At 42.2% G+C, this 16,725-nt stretch overlaps 1 protein-coding gene across 1 annotated transcript in view; it reads right to left on the bottom strand.

Annotated features, from left to right (window-relative positions):
* PTCH1 (patched 1) overlaps positions 1–10,178 on the bottom strand; it is a 76,537-nt gene extending 66,359 nt beyond the window's left edge. Inside the window, exon 1 of the mRNA XM_045022375.1 lies at positions 9,986–10,178. The gene's annotated coding sequence lies outside the window, so the exon portion shown is untranslated. The remainder of the gene's footprint in view (positions 1–9,985) is intronic.
* Between the last annotated feature and the right edge of the window lie 6,547 nt (positions 10,179–16,725).

Here is a 16,725-nt window from a genome sequence, read left to right as displayed (position 1 = left end):
TCTTTAATTATTTAAAGTGTTGTTAAAATATCTAGTTAATGTGGAAAGGAGAAATGTGAGAAAAAGATTCCCATATTCTCCATCAGATCTGAAGGTGAGCACACCGGAAGGTAATCCATTATTTAATACACCCAGAAGGGTATTTAATTAAGCACCAGAACTGCTCTCTTAAATCCAGAAGGTGCAGTAACCCACCCAGACTTTCCATTACACAGCATGTGGTCATGAAGACCCTATGCCTCTGCCTTCCCAGCTTCCCATCCTTTGTCTGCTCTGTTCCACGGTGGATGAGATTGCTGTTCACAATAAGGTAAAGTGAAAAGTTTTGAGTGCCAACAATGGCCTCCTTTAATTTTGTTTAATTTTGTACATATTACAAACTTGTTTGACTAAATTAAGCAGCCCTATCCAAGCCACATCTTGCTCTCCAGCATCTCAGTTTCAATTGCTATTCTCTGCCAGTCCAAAGTATAAATTTATCTGTGCTCTTGCAGCTCCAAAAACCTGGCTATGCAGCCAAAAACACAAATAACACTACAACTACTGTGCTCATTTCAGAGCAGAGGGATTTCCCTCCCCCCCTTTTTTTTAAATGGGAGATGGACCACCCTGCTCTCGTGGCACAGAACACTGTTTACATTGCAATACTTGACTGTGTAATACATCTGGCATTTTTGGGCAGGATTCCTGAGCTAGGGGCCAGAAGCCCTTAAGCAATGATTTAAGGGGGAAAAAAAATCATACAAATTAACAGTGCTCATTTCTAGTTTGTTGCACTTAGCTTTTAGTTATTGATGGAAAAGCACAAATGTATCTGCTCGGTAAACAAAAGAAGACTGTTTCTTTATCTTAATATTAAGGGATGAAGAATATGTTACAGTTCCAGGGCTCAATTGCAACCTCAGGTATTTGGGTGTGCACCACTGTGCCTTAAAATATCTGTTGCAAACTTGCACATGGACAATATACAGATGTTACAAATACACAATGATGACTTGTATATTTGAGATTGGAATGGAGCTCTAGTATAAATCTCTAAAACAACATCCCTGGTTCTCAGAGGGAGTCAACTTATGGTTCTCCTCATTCCTTCATCCCCAATATATTTTACTCATGACCTGGAAGAACTACATTTTCCCAAATTACCAAACAAAAGTAAAAGTTGAAATGTTATATATATATATATATATATATATAAAAATAAAAGAGCATTTTACCACTTCCTTTTGCAAAATTTAGGACAGGTAAAGCAATCAAGGTGATATTTGAAGAACATCCACATTGCCAGAAAATAATAAACATAAACTTTACCTAAAATTTCCTAATAAAAGGTTTGTTATTTAAAAAACAAGGACTCACAAAGCCAAGAACAAGAAGAAAAAATATCTTTCCCTTGATGATTTATTTAAATCTACTTCTTGTAAGTGTAACTCCTATTTCTTTAAAAACAAACACACTAAGCAATACACAATGGGCCAAATGTATCCTTGGTCTAACATTTATGGAGTCATTAGTTACACCAAAGCTAAATATAGCCTATTCTAGCTAGGTTTCTTGATTAACATTACACTTAGAATAAAAAATATCATAGACCACATTACATACAGGTGGAGGGGAAAAAAAACATTTTTCCATACTTCATGGGTCAGAAGCTATCCAGCTAGGAAGCAGCTATCTTAGTACACTATACACTTTCAATATGGACAGTTCATTTTTAATAATTCTGACTTCTGCTATCAGAGTATTGTCTAAGTAATCTGTTTTTTCAACAAGGCAGAGACAATTTACTCATGTAGCCTCTATTAACAATATTGGAAGTTGTGCATCTAAATCTTTCTAAACTTTGAGGGAGAGTAAGCTCCTTAATATAGTACTGTGAGTTTGTGATTAAGGAGTTTTATTGTTTCTTCAGCTTTTCCAGACACAGTTACTAACAAACACTCATGGGGGAAAGACCTCCTGGGAAGGAAAAGGGTCGGGGGGAGAGGAAGGGGGACAGGGGAGAGGGAGAGAGAGAGAGGAAAACCTATGAGATATGGGAGATAAATAAGGAAGTTTTAGAAAATGCAATCTGTACCATCATACGTATGCAGAGATAGGGTGGACATATGGTATTATTTTCCATTTAAAATAGAGGACTGCTACGTAAAACTAGGCTGTTCAATTTCTGTTCTCCAAATTCAAAAAGATCAAGCTTATTTAGTAATTTATATTCCTATATTATCACCTTTAGAGGTGATATATTGTACAAGGTCAAGAAGACACATTTTGCTGAATTTACAAGAAGAACCACCTAACAAGCAATAGTATTATAAGGTCTATCTCAAAACCAACATTTTATCAAACCAAATTTTCTCAAATTCTGCCCACTAAGGGCACAAGGAAGAGGACACTCTTATGGGCATAGGCTAATCTGAATGAATAGTAATTTAAATGCATAACTCACAGTTGTGTTAACAGGAGTCATGCACATAAGCCCATGAGTGTCAAGTTGAGAACATACCCCAATAGATACTAAAATGAAAGCTGCTGCAGACAAGTTAAAGCTAGCATCCTAGTGGACACAGCTTCAGCAGGTCACGGAGAGGTCAGCTTTGAAGGAGAAATCCAAATGAAATATAAACATGGCATTGTGGAAACCAGACAAATCTCCCATAGCTTCGTCCAGCCAGCACTAATCTAGGCATCAGCTGTGGAGCATAATCTAAACAAACGGATCAGTCGGTTCATACATCTGGAAGCTGTCATATTTTGGAGCCTCCTAACAGTTATGTATAACTGAAACATCCAGTTGCATATGCTAGCTTTTAAACCTGTTGAAGGGTCAAAAATTGTTACATGCATACACAGTGCAGTATTACTATATTCTGGAAAGCCACCACAGACATGGTTTGATAACAGGGACTGGATTCTCTCCTGTCATTGAAAAATCCATTGAAATGGATGAAGCAGAGCAGGGGGAATGAAAACCTCACAAGGAGCTGTAGAGTTTTCCTTGAACAACCCTCTTTACTGAAAGGGACTTGGGGAGCCAGGGATTTTAGAGGCCTCTCCCTCTCCCAACCATCTGGACGAAAAGATTCATGAGGAAGGGAAAATCTGTCTGCACAGAGACAAAAGCCATCTAACAGGTATGGCTTCTGCTCCTTTCACACCCTCCTGTCTGGCACCAGAACTCCAGCAGGAGCTGTACTTCCAATAGCTAGGTTTCCCCTGTGGCTGTCCAGCAGCAGTTGCAAAGGGGACCCAAAGGAAAGCACACATCTTTGATCTATATTACTTTACACCTGGATTTCTGCATTGAAATCCCTGGGCTCTATAAGGAACAGTGCTGCAGAAAGTCCCCTCCCATCCTTTTCACCACCACCGGAACTCAACAAGGTACAGGAATTCACATGGAGCACAGGAGGATGGAGGGGATAAATGGTGCAACAGAGGCCACACTCCTCCCCAAACTAACACACACACATTCTAAGAGGAAATAGGGGAGATCCCCTCCCTGTCAAGATCCACTGGGGACAATCTGGTCCAGAGATTAATCAGACTGTGCAATGTATGGAAATAACAATAATGAAGACATTTTCACTGACCTCAAACCAATAACATGTGCTTAAATTTTAAACAAACAAACCAAAACGGTACTAATGTTTCAGTGTATTTAGAACTCATAAGGGGTACAAATTGATTGCTCTGGAAACTGAGATCCTCTGGCATCCATAGAACAGTTACAGCACAAGCAGTGGCAATACAGTCTGTAATTATCTGGTACAATTTTGTATAAATCTTGGGTGAAATCCTGGTGCACTGAAGTCACTGGCTGCACTTGGGTGAAATCCTGGTTGCAGTGAGAATTTTGCTATTGACTACAATGGGGCCAGGTTTCAGCCTTATCTTAGAAATGATGTAAATAGTGGCCACGTGTGGTATTTTCAATACTCCCAGACTCAAAGATAAAAAAGTAATTTAAAATTCCTCTTCCAGATTTTTTGATGTACAAGCTTCCCCACCCTGTCTCACAACTGTGCATCAGTCCTGGCCTGAAACTACCATATGTAGAGGAAGAGTGTGGTTCAGTCTCCATGTCTATCTAACCTCTGGCTGCTCTACTAAAGAGTCTAACGTGGGTTCAACTGTGTTGGTGGTGGTTTTAATGATGTGGGCACCTGTCCACCAAGAACTGGACTGAGACCAACAGTGATCTCTTCTTAAAGCTCATATGTTTAATAAGAGGCTACAGACATATTTCCAATAAACAAAACCTTTTTACGCATTTTCACTTAACACTAATATTTTAGAACAGTTAGTTCAAATAAAAACACAGCAGGTAGTCACCCCTCATCTTAGCACTTAACATTAAATTTATATTTATATATTATGTATTAAAAATTGCTGTTGACCTTCAAACGAGAAACAAACTGAATCATTCTTCAATATTGATGACAGTTAACTTTTAAAAGAATAAAATTCTGTTTCCATTAATGTAACAGACTAATAAATTTATATTGACTACATTCCCAATATTATTGTCCCTGGGCTAGCACATGATACTTTTACTACTACTTCTACTTTTGCTGGACATAACAATAAAACCCCATTAATCCAAACTAAAACGGGAGACGTTTATTCCGATAAACAACAGACTTCTCAGGGTACATTATGCATGCTGCAGTAAACATCCCAATGCAAGATACTGGAAGTTTACAGATAAATAAGCGCCTATGCTGAATTACTTCCTTTCCTGCCATCTGATCTTTACCACTCTCTATTAGATTGGTACCACTCTTTGCTACCAAACCAGTTAAATCAATTCAAATATTTCTTACAAGTTCTTGTTATAACCAATAGCTAGTTATTTATCAAACAAACAAACAAAGTGAACTACTAAAAGAGTCTTTTGTGCTCCCTTTCAGCTAAATCCTCCTTCTTCTGGGTGGAAGGGTTCAAATGGTCATAAACTGTGACTGGGGAAGATTCCTTAGGTTAGATCATGGCACTGGGGTTCGGCAATAGAGCAAGTTCTGCTCTGCCACTCATCTACCTTTTGCCAATGCAGCATTGCAAAAGTAGGCACAGCTAAGACCATGAAAGGAGGTCCCAACACTATTCAAGTCCACCCAAGACGAGGCTCTGGTACTGTGGAGAAACTTGAAGCAGAAACATACAAGTTGCAACAGTTTTGACTGGGCCAATTCATGCTGTCTTTATTCAAGCAAAACACATGGATTTGGCCCACTGAGAGGAATGTGTTCTTTAGCAGCAGCAGCCCCATGGAGGTCTACCCCATTATCACCTTCCTTTGTCCCTCCAGAAGGGGTAGTTTAAAGTTAGCTGTCCTATGCAGCATTTGAGGAAGCACCTCCATTTAGAGAAACTAGTCTGCTTCATTCACTTTGCTTCCTCCTCTTTACCCCACTCCTGAGCTGCATAGGTAGATTAATTGCCTACTACTTTACAGTATCAAAGGGTGAGGTGACCTCATTATAGAATTTACAGATAACTTATCTTGATTAATACATTTTGTTTAACGCTATAGGCAGCGGGGACCTTACCATACAAGCTACATCTATCCAGCTGCACAGAACAGTTAGCATGTGCTTTATTTGTTCCAGGTACTGAAGATGAGCTTTCCACATGGCTGCTGAGACATCCCTCCCCCTTCCAACATGCCTGGGGAAAAAGAGTTCTGCCTATTTCACACAGTTGGTCCTCAAAGGGCTGTTGCTGCAAATAACCACTTGCCATGTGAAAGAAGAAGATCAACTGCAGCACCTCCTTTCCTGGATGGCAGGATCTCTGGCTTGGAGTCTTTACATTGAATATTGATGCCTTTTTCTTAATCTCCTGATTGGAGGATAAGAAAAAGGGGGCAAGTGATAAGAAAAAGGAAGAAAGGTGAGAATGCAGTACAAGGACGGTAGAATGAGGTGGCAGGGAGAAGCCTCTCTCCCCTTATGATCTGCAACAACCCTCACCAGTAGCTATATTACAAGTGTCATGTGTCAGACCCTTTATTTGGGGATGAACCCACACATTTGCTGTGGGATATAAAGGCCAGACCTCTGCTATCTCTTCACTGATTTAGGTTTTTATGGAGGGTGCCCAATCACAGTGGTATCTGGACACCTTGTTGTGTATGAGCACATGGTGCATAGTCAATAGAGATATTTCACAATAACATGCAGTTGGATCTATGACCCTATCTATATCCAATAGGATTCATCCACAGAGGAAATGAATGCAAAACCCTTCCTGCACTTGTGGGTGTTGTGTGCTATGTAAGGAGCAAACTGAACAATCGCCACATTTCCAGCATGCACAGCCCCAGACAGCAGGTCATGATCAGACAGATCCTCCTGCAAATAGAACTGTGTCCTTAAGATGCCATGCTATGTCTTTTGTGTACCAAACAGGATAAAATTGAGCTTTCTGTGGCCTCAATAAATCTGAGGTTGAGAATCTTTCTGATGAGGGAAACAAGGGAAAGTCCTAGTCACTGCTCAGTCTTGGAAGAACCTGAAATATTGGACTGTCGGAGAAAGGAGTTTGGGGATCAAATTGAAGGTAGTGTGAATGTGGGACATACAGGAACAATTAAAATATTCTGGACAACAGCAGCAAGAGGATGGATTAAAAAGATGTTCCTGTAAGACACTGTTGCTCCCAAGAAGTGATTCAGGGGAAAGCCACTTGGTACCAGTATGCACACCAAAGGCCAAGTGTGTTGGCACAAATTGTGAAGTAAGGAGTCTAGTAAGAGAAAATTGCAAGAATGAAGAGCTTTAAGAGCTGTTTCTTTTTCTCTCTTTTTCTTTTGAGAACTTGCCCACCAGGTGGGTTTTTGCAGCTCTTACATAAATACTTCAGTTGTAATAGCTTTAAATATACACTTTTCGTCATTTATTTTGCACTCTGGATGATCTTAGAACTCAGTCAATCTTCATTCTCACTACTTATAATTAATTCTGAGTTAGGATTTTTTAGGTTCATAGTTCACTCCTACTAAGCTTCAGTGGTGTAGTACCTTCCATGTTCCTGGTATTCATTACATACAACAAGTCTCTAATGTAAATACTGACAGTTCCTTGAGAGGTGATAATTTTTAAACATTTGAACAATATAAAACATTTTATTGCAACTGCAATGGAAATGTATTTTACATCATTAGCTGTGTTTAACCAATATTGCTCTGCGTATTCAAATTATCTTATTAAACGAAGTGTAAAAAGCAGAATAAAATATCTAATCTAATAAACAGATCAGTTTACAACTTGTTGTAAAGAGTTTTCTTAAGACCTTAGGATCAGAAAATTGTGCCTTCTTTTGTTTTAGTATAGTACCTAGCACACTGGGGTCTATAAATAATAGGATAGGTAGGTTAGGAATTAGGACTGCATGCACATGCATGTGCGCACGCGCGCACACACACACACACACAGTGAAATTGGAATTTTAGCATCACTTTCTAGCACTTATGCACAGAAGGAACATCATTCTCCAAACTCTCTCTCCCCATGCTTCTCCCCACTCCAGCTCCTCACTCTGCACTCTCTTCTGTTTATACTTTTAACTACAGAAATATGCAACTGCTATTCATTTGGTTTATTTGTATAGCACCCATGTTCGTGACCAGAACATTTATACAGTCTCTATTGAGAAAACACACAATTTAGTCAAATTTTTCTATTGATGGCCTTACAATGGCAGTCTGGGAGGACTGGAAGCTAATTTAATTTAAATTAAGAATATGCTCTTTCATCTTAATTAACTACCCTTTTCTGTAATCTAAGAATGCAGAGGTTTCCAATTCAGAGTTTTAATAATATTTCACTGATATGAAAACTACACTCAATAAAAGTGAAATTAGACAGGTCAACTCTGTACAGCCAACTGTATTATGAATTAATAGAGGCTACACAAATTCTGAGGACTATTAAGTTAGTTTTTGCTTTTGGGAAAATATTTTTTCCATGCAGCACCACTGGCATGAAAAGAGGTCAAAGCAGTGACTAAAACAAATGGCTATTTTGAAAATCATATTTTTTCTAGAAAACCATGTTTCCATTGTTGGTCATACAGGAACTGCCAATGCAGTAATCAGGGAGTTTCTTGGTATTAAACTGACAGGAAAAACAGGTGGCATGAGATGGAACCACCATTCCTGGTAGCTGGCTATTAGTTATACCATAGTTAAGATACTAAATCACTGTATAATATTGAAAACCAACATTATCAATGAAGTTTCCATCAGGAGGCAGAAGCAAAGGAGTGAAGAGACGATTTTGAAACATTTCATTTAAAATGCCGCAAGAGAATCTTGCAGAGTTAAGAAACAAAACAATGTTGAAAAAATATTCAAACCCTATTCATGGAAGTAGTAATTAGGGTAAACAGCTCTCCTAATGGACTACATTCATATCACAGCTTCTGAATGCACATCTCTAACTTTGGACACAATCCTGCTGTGTTCCTACTCAGCATGTTGGAATAGGGATGCAGGATGGTCCCACTGTACTTAGAACTATTCTACTACTGTACAAAGACTATTCAGTTATCAACAAGTTCTTATCTTAAAAACAAACAAAAAAGCTCACAAAATGCTGAATGGGTTTTGCCACTGGAGTCAATGGGAATAGAATTGCTATGCTCTCCATCCATAAAGCAAGACAGACTACTCCCATGGTCTGTTGATCCCTTTCCTTTCACTCAGTACTGCTTTCTCAACACACACAGGGCCATTCAGTAATGGTTACTTATGCAGTGCTCCACATTAATTTTTATGAGTCAGATACTGCTATAAGCTGCTTTAACTTAAATCCAGAGTAACTATTGTGGTCAATGAGTTAGTTGGGATTTACACCAACATAACCGAGGGCAGAATTTGCACCTAATCTAATACTGTTTTATCAAAAAGAAAAAATATGGGCTTGATTTTCCCCTCCCTGACAATGTGTAAATCCAGAAATCCCTTGGAGAGACATGGTGGTAAAACCCACTAAACCTGAGAGAAGACTCAGGCCCCAAGGGGCTGCAATGGAGGCTCTGGGTGCACAAGGACTGCAGTTCGGGGCCCCCTTTATAGCCTATATATATATTTTTAAATGTACTAAACCGTACAAAATGGCTTAACCTTTAGTAAGTTCACCTAGGTAGCATTTCTACCCTGCTGATTATACATGCTAGTGCAATGCCGATTAACCACCGGTGCAAAAACTCCGCTTGACTGAATTTGCTAGTCTCCTACTTAGCTCCCCCCGCCCCGCCACAATCTGGTTTTAATCTAAAAAAATTACCCCTCTCCCCAGCAGAGCTGGGCCCCCACCCGCTCGGGGACATTAATCTGCTTTGCAAACAATCCAACATGCGTTCCAGTCTGGGCTTCACTCTCTTTTTTTTTTTAACCTTGAGACAAATGTTTTTCCCCGCAGTTGAAAGCTGTCCAAAAAAACAGGACCACACACACAGCCCCGCCGCGCAGCGCTGCTCGCGTCCCTCTGCGGCTGGGGAGGGCGCACACACTCCCAAAATGGCGGAGGGGAGGGCTGCTCTCCGGACAGACTTTCCTTTCATGCTATTACAGCCCGGGGGGGGGGTACCCACCACTAAACAAATAAACCCAAAACAACACCCCCAGCAGCACTGATCTCCCCCCCCCCCCCGCCGCAGACAGACACACGCACACGGAGGTGGTACATCCCACAGTCTGTCCCTCCACCCAACACGCACGGTCCTTCTCAAAACCACCTAGCAAAACACGATCCACCAGAACAGATTACAGCACACTCTTTGTAGGTTTCACCTGGCTTCCACCCAAACTACTAAGCAATCCACAATTCCCCTCGCTGTGAGGAAGGTGGGGAGGGCGGGGTTAGGTGCATACTGGTATATATCTGCATCAGTCAGTCCCTGGAAATGAAAGAAGTGGGGTGGGATGGAGGACAGAACGGGTAAAAGGAAGAAAGTCACAAGAAGAGTGATCAAGTCTTACCTTCTACCCAGAGCTCCTCCACGTTGGTTTCGAGATTAGCTGCCCTTAATCCTACAGCGAAAGCCCCAAATATCAGGAGGCCAACAACCAAAAACTTTCCGCAGTTTTTTTGAATGTAACAGCCCAGTTTAAATAATAGTCTCTGAAACTTCGCTCTTAGCCACAACGGTGCTTTTCTTCCAGTAGCCTTCCCCTGCAAGGCAAGAAAAAGTTAGCAGTTAAACGCCTGGAAATAACCACACACCCCCAACGCACATACCTTTTGGGGACTGGAGGGCGATCAGAAGCAAAACAATTATTAATGCATAAAGGTAAATTGCCTCACAGTGTCCAATTGACTGGGAACAATAATACGACAGACTGTGCCATTAGAAAGACGTCTTTGCTAAAGGTTTTACTCCATGACCCTGTTGAGCATCTCACATGCACTGTACGCAGTTGTATGGACAGATGTGTATTTGCTGCTAATTCTCCTATTCATAAACCAATGCACAGTTTGGGGATTACATCACTGCTTGAGATCCGTAAAAATGATACAGACAGTGCATGCTCCCTGGTCTGAGTAACTGATCACAGCCTTCTTGTAATGAAGTCACCGCTATCAATTCAATTTGCAAAAATTCATTCATGCTAGCAAGATTTACAACACTAGGGGAGAAATAATCAATGCAGATGAATCGCAACAGGCATGCCAAGAAAAAAAAATCCCTTTCCTGTTCTTGTTACATCTCTACAGGGCTGACTGGGGGTTGCTGGTGGGGGAACGCTACTGTGTAACAATTTGTTGCAGTGTCCGATTCCCAGCTCTCGGCACCAACTCTGTAGTAAATGCATGTTCCACGTGGTTAGCAATGCTGTAAGATCATAAGCTTAATAGTAATTCATTTCCATAGAGTTTGGAGACGCTGTGTGATCTGAATTAGGAAGTAGAGCAGCCATCTGTAAGCTACGACAATATTTGTGAACGGAAGAGGGCAGCCACATGGATTTTTTCCCCCTTTCCTTTTACTTGCAAAGCCTAAAAATCTGCTCCCTGGAATGAAACGATCTCTGAAGAAAGGCAATGGCTCGATGTTGTTTACTTTGAACATTTTTTCCCTTGCAAAAGTAACAAGCGGGATTTGTGCGTGCGTGTGTGTGCGTACGCCAGAGTCAAGTTTCTATGAAATTCCTACACTTGGAGCATTTTAATATTCAAAATAAAAGCAACGATCCAGGGGAACTCTTATCTGACTTGCACGGCAGATTTAAGGTGGCAATTTGTTTACAACTTTCATTTTTCCTCCAGCCGCTGGGGGTAAACATTACAAATTTTCTCTACTACAGGATTTCTCTCTTAAGGAAGTCACCACTCCACACTTATTGGAAAACGTAACAAAGCAAAACTTCGGCCAAAAAAAGGGGAACCATTGAAGCTTTTTTCCCTGTTACAGCCTGGTGTTACAGAAGTTGAACGGCACTACAGCGGGATGGAGAGAAGCAAAGCAAAGAAAGAGGCAAAAGACTAGGGAGAGAGAGGAGTGACTCACAAGGCAAAAAAACGTGAAACTGTCCCGGGTAAGTTTAATGAGAGGAATCAAAAGCACAAACACACACCAGGGAAAGTGTGTACAAGGAGGGAGGGAGGGCGGGAGGGAAAGGGGGGCACGGGACTCACAGGAGTTGTTCCCCCTTACTTCCAGCGTTTTATTGGGGGCTGTTTCATTTTCATCTCCCCTTTCCGCCCCGGAGAAAGTACCCTCACCTCCCCCCAAAATCGGGAAAGAGATTAATGCACCTTTGAAATCTGCTCCAAGGCAAAAGCTGCATCGCAGTAGCTTGGCCGCTGCAGATACTCCAGATCCGGTGCCGCGGCGCGTCTGTTCCCTCCGGTCCTTCTCCGCCTTCTGCTACAGCTTCTCCCCGGCCGATCGAGGTCTCTGCAGCAGCCACCGCCACCAGCACGGCTGCTGCTCTCCGGCTCCGAAACGTTAACAGCCGAGGCCATGTTGCCGCCGCCGGGACGGGGCTGCTGCCTCTGCTGCTGCTGTTGTTTTGGCGACCCACGGGCTGGGTCCTCTGTGATTCCCCGCAGCGCGCTGCTGCTTTGGGGCGATCCAGGGGGACGGGAGGGTTGCTGGGCTGCTGGCGCTTCTTTCCGCAGGCTGCTGCTGACAGACCACCTCTTCATACCGCGTTTGCTGCTGCTCCTCTTGCTGCTCCGGGCGAGTCAGACCCTGCGCCTTCCATTGCAACATTTCGCGATGATCCGGAGCTTTCTGGCGCTACCGCTTCCCACATCCAGTGCGTCTGCGAGTGGAGTGAGTGATTTGCCTTCCCCCTTCGTTCCTCCGGCTTTAACTTTCTACTGCTCCTTTTGCAGCTTAAAGAAACCAGCCTCCCCCCCTTCCCCCTCTTGTCTTCCTCCGTGAAAGCAAAGCAAAGGAGGGCTGGAGCTTTTCTTGCTCTCAGTGGTGCTGCTGCTGCTGTGGAGCTGCTGGCTGCTGCTCTGTCTCGACGCGCTGTACCATTCTGTCTCAGCGCAGAGCTGTCTCTGACTCCCGGGGCTTTCGGGACTCCAGTCTCTCTCTCTCTCTGTATGTGTGTGTGTGTGTGTCTCTCCCTCTGTGTGTGTGCAGCAGCAAGCAGCAGCTCCTTGATTCAATAGATGAGATGAAGAAGAAAAAAAGAACTCTCTCCATTTGGATAAAGAGAAGGAGGAGTGAAACGGGGGGGGGGGGAGAGAAAGAGAGAGGAGAGAGAAAAAGACTTGAAATCCCGCCCCTGGGGCTGTCAGATGGCTTGGGTTTCTGGGATGCGATTGGCTCAAGGAGGGCAGAAATTACTCAGCAAACATGACTATTATTAGCTGCTTAGCAACAGCTCACCAAAGTAGAGAGACCACCCAGGCAGGCAACCCTTGTGTGTGCATCTCCAGCTTCAGGGGGAGCCTTAAAGAGATCCAGCCTTCTTTGCATGCAATACTTCCATTAAGGAATGCCTTCCCCCTTTCTTCTTCCTTTTCTTTGCAAGAAAGCTTTTATTTTTGACGAGACGTTTTTAGACAAACACACACACAGAATTTCCTTGAGATCAACATTCAAAAATATATTTTGCTTTAAAAAAAAGTACTGCACGATTTCTGAAGTCCTTAAAAGAAAATCCTTTTAGAGGCACCTTGGCCTCAAGCTGCAACAAATACTGGGAGGTCCAAGTTGAATTCCCAGGCTTGCACAGATAATGACAGGGTGGTGGATACTGCGGTAGAAAGTGCCAGATTTCTCTCTTTTCTTTCTTAACTAAAGAGAAGACTTAGTTCCTTGCTAGAAAATATCCACTTACAATAAGAAAAACACACCGAAAACTTAATACTTAAATAAGAGATTTTAAACCGTGCAGTAGCTAGCTTGCTTCAATTTAGTGTTTACTCCTTCACTGAAAGTTTAGGAAAGTCAATTTAATGCATTTTAAATGTAAAATTAATACGATATAAAACCTGGCAACTGCTAAATACTTTTTTACACTAAATGAATCGCTAGATTGTTTTATTTTTTGGCACCCGCTTTCCACGTTTCTGTTTATTTAAAACCAGCCATTCATTGATTTTAAAAAATGTTATACACGTTACATGTACGATGCCAACTCTACAGACTATATAGGCTTCGATGTTGAATTCATCGAAAACAAGTGTGTTGTCTTTTGTTTATACTAATAAACCTCGTCGTTTTAGCTAATGTCAAGAGATTGGTTTCCATGTACTCGCAAGACAAAATTCGAGTATAGTAGTAGTATTGACTTAATTTCATGATGCATTTAAATGATCAACTCCTCTTGAATTGCACAGATTCAGCGCTTGGTCTTTTCACCCTTTACTCACGCAGACTTCCCAGTCCCACTGAAGTTAGTGGGAGCTCTGCGTGTGTAAGGAGGACAAGATCGAGCCTTAAAGCACTTTCCCCTTGCAAGGCTACATTTCATTGTAGTTGGATAAACAACAAGCTGCTTTTGGTGGCTTCGAGTATGGCAGTAGCGGGAGTTTGTTGACTGTGAAATGAGGAGTGTTGCTTTAAGGTGCACACGGTGTGTGTTCATTGAAAAAAAACAACCCTACTTTGAAAGGAGGGGGGAGGGGCAGGGAGGCGGGCCCCGAGCTTCCACGTGACAGGCGGGCCCCGGGCGCGCGGGGCTGGGCTTTCCCTCCCAGTACGGTGAGCTGCTGCTGTGTGCAGCCACAGTGCATCGAGCTGGCAGCGAATGCAAAAGCAGGTACGAGGCTATGCTGTGACGGAGCCAGTCAGGTCCGGGGGGAGATCAGCTCTTTAAGGCTGGGGAGGGGAATCAGTGCTCACCCCCTAGTTTTGAGCTGCTGCACAGAGAAATGCCAGGCAAGCCATAGTACATTCCTAAAGGAGGTCTCCCCCTTTACGTTATCCAATACCATGCCGGGCTGACTACTACTGGCCAATAGCGAGGGGAAAGGAGACCTTTCCATTCAACTCTGCACAACATCGTGGGGATATTCACGGGCTGCCGGCAGAGACAGACCCCATTGAGTTATGCGCACAGCTCGCACACCAGAGACAAGGGGGTTCTTCAGCTGAGGGTTTCCGCTCTTGGGGATCTGTCCTGCTGCACAGATGTTAACAGATGTGTGACAAGCTGGGCTCCCAAGCCCTCCTGCGAAATGCATGTTAAGTTTTGCAAAGAGGTGTTCACCAAGCACATGCTTGGGGACAGTATTTTAGAGTGAGAACGAACCCGGGGGAGATCTAACTGGAACACGCGCTATATTTAACTGCCTGCGAGATATAAATAAAGGAAGGGGGGGCGACATGTTTCGTGGAAAAAATACAAACAACTGAACACAGCAAAAGCAATTGAGCTAAATAAGGTGGCAACAGAACTGGCTAAACACTTACTCAATTATAAAACCGAAAGCATGCGCAGTATAAGGAAAATCTGTTATTCTAGTGAATATAGGTATTGCAGTAAAATTAAGTAATAGCATTTAGTTGACAGGGGATTCCAAGGTCCTAACAGTCATTTGGTGATGTCACCAACATTTTGTTCATAACTTTTACTAACCTATTGTTGGTGTAAGGTCTGGAGGTGCTGAGAACTTTTGAAAACCCGACCATGACTATATTACTGTACACACTAGATCGTACATCGCCCAACTTCACGGGGGCAGGGGTACATAAACTAGAAACAACCCATTTCAGCTGGAAACGGATATATCCATTATCTAGTTGATTATCTATTGCTCAGCAGTTACAGATTGAGAAAGTTAACTGTCCCCGTCTAATTAGAAATCAATAAATTGATGTATCAGTATCAGTATAGCTACCATTCAGCCTGTGTAGTTTTGATGGGGAAGAAAGTCCGGCATACAAGCATTTTAGTTTAGTTTCACTTTAAAGAATAAGATTCAGCTGGTTTAGATACATCAGACCCTCAGATTTTCTCTGTTGCCTCCTGTTTGATAGGCTAACTTTTCAGGATTTCACACAATAGCCCCATGCTCATAAATTCTTGCTACTGGTTCCAAATCTCAATTTGGAGACCCAAATTTAACTAGCACTATCTTAATCTCCTCTCTCTCCCTGTGGTCTGTTTTTTCATACACAAGAGATGAATTACTGCAGGGATCTAATTGGCCTTGTTTCTGTAATGTTTTTTTAAAAAAGGAAGAAGTGTCAGTGTAAAAGTCTGTCTCAACTTGGGTGGTCAGAGCAGTGGCTGCCCCCAATTTGCCTCATTGCTGATGCATGCGATAATGTTGTTCCTAATCAATCTGCCCTTATTTACATTTGTAAGCATTGTTGGCTTTAATATGCATGCCCTGTGCATGTAACTGGGGCTCGACACCAATTTTTTTTTTAACTTCCACAAATCACAAGGATCCCACAGATTTCATATAGAGCTGGCTTTATGGACGAAGGAAAGCCTGCTAAGATGTGTGTTGGGGAGGCACATCTAGCCTGAAATCCTTTACACCTTGCCTTCCTAGATGCACGTTCACTCCAGACTTGTGTGGAAGAACCTCAGGACTTTGGACATATACGAGTAACCTCCAGCTGGACCTTCCTTTCTTACAATGCTCTAAATTTTATATAATCTTCAATTCAAAGAGCTGAATTTTCAATATAAGCCCTAAGATGTCAGAACTTTACAATTTCCCAAATACATTGTGTATCAGATCTAATAGATGTTAGTAATGGGTAACAGACAATTAAATCATTTTTTGTGAGTTTTTCCAGCTTTTCAACCTCTTTGGGGCCACACCATCAAGAACATTGCACTCACTGTAGCATCCGGTTACACAGAAACGACACAAATAAAACACCTGCACTACAGATTGTTTGTTTGGATGTTATGAGACAGCGGAGCAGTGGACTGCAGCAGAATAAAACTTCGTTTTGTAGATTTTATTGGGTTTTGCCTCTCAGACACATAATCATGCTAGAGTATACGTCTGTTTCTGGTCGGAAATCTCATATATTAGTGATAGGCTGGTTCTTGCAACGACTAAGGCTACGAAGGTAACATTTTACATCACCGAGCACATATATTAATTCATTTGATAAGCCTCCCTCCCCCCTTTAAATAAACTCTTGTTTTCACAGCTTCCCGTTGAACATCTTCCCATTTGTTCTTACAGGCGAGTGGTTGAAACAGATGCACTGTAAAGACTTTCTGTAGGGAGACATTCTAAAAAGTGCCAGGGCTTGGGAAAGGACCAAGCAGCATGAATCAAACGC

Source organism: Mauremys mutica, chromosome 6 (genome assembly GCF_020497125.1).
Source record: "Mauremys mutica isolate MM-2020 ecotype Southern chromosome 6, ASM2049712v1, whole genome shotgun sequence".
Taxonomy (NCBI): domain Eukaryota; kingdom Metazoa; phylum Chordata; order Testudines; family Geoemydidae; genus Mauremys; species Mauremys mutica.
Note: the sequence above shows the minus strand (reverse complement) of the source record. Positions and strands in the feature narration are given on the sequence as shown.